This window comes from Palaemon carinicauda, chromosome 1 (genome assembly GCF_036898095.1).
Source record: "Palaemon carinicauda isolate YSFRI2023 chromosome 1, ASM3689809v2, whole genome shotgun sequence".
Lineage (NCBI taxonomy): Eukaryota > Metazoa > Arthropoda > Malacostraca > Decapoda > Palaemonidae > Palaemon > Palaemon carinicauda.
The window spans coordinates 83252379-83257378 of record NC_090725.1 but is presented as its reverse complement, the minus strand read 5'-3'; positions in this window follow the sequence as shown (position 1 = coordinate 83257378).

Here is a 5000-nt window from a genome sequence, read left to right as displayed (position 1 = left end):
GCGTTTACGCTTCGAGAGGGGAATGTGGCAAGAATTGTAGGAGAGCCGTTATTAAGGCAACACTCCTACTCGTACTGTGATTGAACGCCAGCACGCTGCCGTATGGCACTATCTAGTCATTCTTTCTCGAGTAGGGTTCCTTACCGGTGTTTTTCCCGTGTACCTCTCGCTGACAGGACTGTCTTCTAGGCCACGGGGAGAAGGCTTTATCATATAATGCCTCCAGGAGTTGGCCTAGGGAGATCTAGCATCCTGCATTGGTAGCCTAACCTGACTTAGGAAGTCAGTTCGCCAAGCCAGGCGGCTACCGATCACAGACAAATACTCTGATGTCCCGTCCTAAACTCAAAACCGACTCAGTGGTTGAGAGAGGGGAACAGAAACACCCTAGTCCAGATTTGCCTGAATAAAATTCACGGCAAAGCTGACTAGGGTTAGCCTAGGCTAGTCAGAGGGAAAAGGAATTGCTCTTAAATCTTCCAAGGAGATTGGTATCGACTTAAAAGGTACAGGAGGAGTCAGTCTCCACTTAAAAGACGATACAAGGGCAATTGGGGACATGTATGAAAGTATACTAAAGCCCCTAGACTAGTTAGCCTAGGCGCAGTGAGAATCAGTCACCGAAACTCTCTCGTATACTATCTTGGAAGGAGAAAAATTTTTACAGTAATATCTTAATTGTATAAAATATTGCCTAAGCTTCAATAAAAACTTTACCAGGAAGGTTATTTCATGCATGAAGTGTATGGGTGCCTAGGGTAGGAAGCCTAGCACTCGTGGGGCTCGGTAATAAAATTGCCAAATCCACGAAAACAAGGGCATAATATAAGAATTCCTAGGTAAATGCTAAATAGCTAAAGTTATTAAAGCGAAATATGCCGGGAACGTCGTTCTGGCTAACTAAATGTACATGCAAAGAACGACCGCGTCCAATACGCCATCCGGCTGGGCAACAGCTCTTGTTACGTTAATTACGAACTCATTTCGAGGAACAAACTGGCAAGAGCTTACATTTATACAAATTAAAAATAGTACTTAACTTTCCAAAGGTAGATGAGGCTGGTGAAGACATCATTGCGCAAAAATAATCCAAAATAGCAAGAGGTACACGGGATAAACACCGGTAAGGAACGCTACACGAGAAAGAATGACTAGATGGTGCCATACGGCAGCGTGCTGGCGCTCAATCACAGTACAAGTAGGAGTGTTGCCTTAATAACAGCTCTCCTACAATTCTTGCCACTTTCCCCTCTCGAAGCGTAAACGCTATTAGGGGTGTAGATAGCTATGTGGCGTGTCAAGAATACGTCCTCTGATCTTATGCGATATCCCTATAAGATAATACAAGGGATACTCACGCCAGGAGTTAGAATTCTGGATACCTTTAGTAAAATTCTCTGGGATATATCACTGTAGTTAAAAATGACCTAGGAAGCTAGTAAGAAGGAACTTCCATCAGGACGACATGGCCTGAGCCCAAAAATACTTTTATTAATAAAAGAAAATGCTTCACTAAATGTGCTCTTTATCGGGCAACTTTTTTTATTCATCTAGTTTCAAGGAGAACTCTATTTCCGAAAATATTTGTATACACTTTGAACACCTGTAGTCATATACAGTTTCGAATTATTGTGACCAAAAGCTATAGAACACCCCTTCCGAATCTACGGATGGATATGATTCCTTTGATCATGTTGCTGCCCTTGATTTCATAGGGGACAAGCGTGAATATTAATGACATGGTGCATGACGGATAAATTCGTAACTATAAATAATGCTTGTCTGATGAATATGTTATTTTTCATCTTTCCTATTATCTTATTTCTTAATTTCTAATTGTAAAAATAAAAAAAAATGTCTAAACATTCTACTATTAGGTTGTAGTTTTATATCAAAGAGCAACTAAAAAAAAACAATGCTTTGCTTATACAATACATTGAAAATTAGGTTTTTCGTGAAAATCTGCTCAACTGTGAATATAATAGGCATGAATTTTTTTGTAAAAAGTATCACTGTTATATCTTTTATGGTTGAGCATAACTCTCTCGAAAACTTTTGTATTTTAACTAAAATGTCCTAAAATCTGTTTATTTCAGGCCAAAGTGCAAGTCAGAGGTAAAAAAAACAGCAGCGATATATATATATATATATATATATATATATATATATATATATATATATATATATATATGTGTGTGTGTGTATGTGTGTGTGTGTGTATGTATATATATGATTATATATAGTATTAAATGTGTATTGCATATGTGTCGTGTGTTAACAATAACGTGAATATATATATATATATATACATATATATATATATATATATATAATATATATATATATATATATATATATATATAATTTATATATATACATATATATACCATTAATATGTATATCAGAGAGAGAGAGAGAGAGAGAGAGAGAGAGAGAGAGAGAGAGAGGGGGGGGATTTACATAGAATGTAATTTTCATGTAGTCATATGAAAGGAAATATTTTTTAAAGAACTTTTCAACCAAAGAAATGGGTATACTTGAACTTATGGTGTCTAGATTGCTCAGGGGAAAATATGCGCAACACAAATTACTTGATTTTTATTCCCCGGGGACATGTTGAACACACATTGTGCCGAGTTTAGTATGATACTGATACATGTTGAACACACATTGTGCCGAGTTTAGTATGATACTGACTTTTAATCATATATGATAGCAGTCTGTTTCTGACAGAAAAGCTTATGTTTTAAAATGTTGTTTCCTCTCAATAAATTATATACTTCTATTGCTAACCTGTTAAAAGGAGTGAGAGAATTCAGACACTGATAAATGTAGAATCATTTGAGGATAAGAGGCAAAAAAAGTTTATGAGGGAAGTTCTCAAGAACCTTAGCAGTTATTCAGTAAGCAACGATAAAAAAAATGTACGTGAGAATGTTAGTGGGATCGCTTCTCTACATATCATCATCTTAAGGAACCTAATAAGGGAAAATTCCTTCCTATTTTGATATGTTTCTAACAAAGTTTTCTGATAAGTAGAGAAGCTAGCTTAACCAAGGATACTTAGGATAAAATAACGACATAAAATTTACTATTTCTCATTATCTCTTGTGTACAATAATTATTCCTTTCTTTCCGGTGAATACATTTTTTATAATACTGCAACATATTGATGCAATTCTTCACATTTCTTTTTTTCACCACGTCCACTGATCTTTAAGTTGGAAGTATTATAATTTTCATCTATATCTCAAGTTTCTAGCCCATAAAAATTAAATTAATACAGGACATAAATCTTTAACTGCTCTCTTGACAAAAAAAAAAAAAAAAAAAAAAAAAAAAAAAACAAGTAATCAAGGAATAGGGTCTTTGAATTGATTAATTTCCCTTTTGACAAGTTACTTTTCTAGTTGCTATAAGCAAAAATCTCACAATTTCTTCAGTAAATACAAACGTCTATATTCTGAGCAATAATATTTAAAAAGCTGTAAATATCTAGTTTTGAACAAATTATGTACCGTACCCTTTCTGAATTGTTGTATTGTTGACATTTCTTTTTATAAACACAAACACTGTATTTGAATATCCAAGTACTAATAAGCATAATTTTGCATTTCTTCCAGAATGGTATAGTATTAATTGTAAAGCACATACAAACGATAAAAACATGACTTCCTAGTCATTTAAGTATTTTTCAAGATTACCATATCTCTGAGACATAAACGGTAATAATACAATAAGCCCAGAAGTAAAGCTAATATTCAGAAACGACAATAGTGAACAAGCTGTGGAAATAAGACATGTTCTCTCGCGAATGATCTCATTGCGTGGAATCAGGCGTACTGATTCAATGCCTTCTCTTAAAAATCTTGAAATTGCATTACTTCAATCAAACTTGAGTGAATCGCCACTTTTCAATTATTGACAAAATTGGGTCTCGGCTCATTTTTGTCAATTACGATTAACGTAAATCAGCTTGATTGAGAAAACAATCAAGTAATTTACCCATGTACGATGGATCACTTGTCGGGCTAACATTTGGCAGCCATACAACTCATCTACGACCTATTCACGGCAGATTTTAACATACATAAAACTTTTGCGACTCAGTCAGTGAGACTTAGACGTAAGCTGAAATACTGCAACCATAACCAGAAAATCAAAGAATTGCTACACCAGAACAATGTTGCAAACTTTCTTAACCCCTAATGGAATAACCTGGGGTATCTTAAACCCCATAATTTTTGTTTCAAATTTTTCATATATAAGCTTAAGACTGGGAGCTCTCTCCATCTTTTAACCTTCCTGACTTGTTAAGTCCTTCATGGGGAAGGAGAGTCATTCCAGTAACATCCAGTGTGCTCTATTTAGCTATTTGGTATATTCGTACCACAGGTTACCTAAAGTGTTAGGTTCCTATGTTTATTCAAGAAACACAAAATGCGCACACTAACAATCTAGAATGTGTTCAACAACAAAATCCCCCAAATGGTGAATGTTCAGAGAAGTAATGTTTCTTCTGCTCCAGGAAGAAAGACTGAAGGACTCGGCAGCAGTGTACATACTGCAAGTGCCCGGTATATGGTAAACATGACACAACAACCATCTGCAGTAGCTGCACTTAATCCTAATAACGTAGGTTTTGTCATGGACAGCCATTCCTTCTACCTGCTAATATGATTTTAAATGTACAATAATGTACACAGAGAGAAACAGAAGCCATTGCTATGACATTAGTTTGTCAGAAATGTTCCATGAAAATCAGCAAGAAATATTCTTTTTTTCTTGGTAACCTTTTTCCTCTTACTTCTTTTCATTTTCTGTGTTTCTTCTTTTGCCACAGAATGTCCAACCGGAGGTCTATTATGGGTGAACCAAGAAGTCATTTTAGTTTTCATTTACCCATCAAAATTGATATAGTAAATAAAGCATTTTCTTTTCAAAAATTTATGAAAATTTATTGATGGGGTATGCCATACCCTAGATTACATATATAGTCC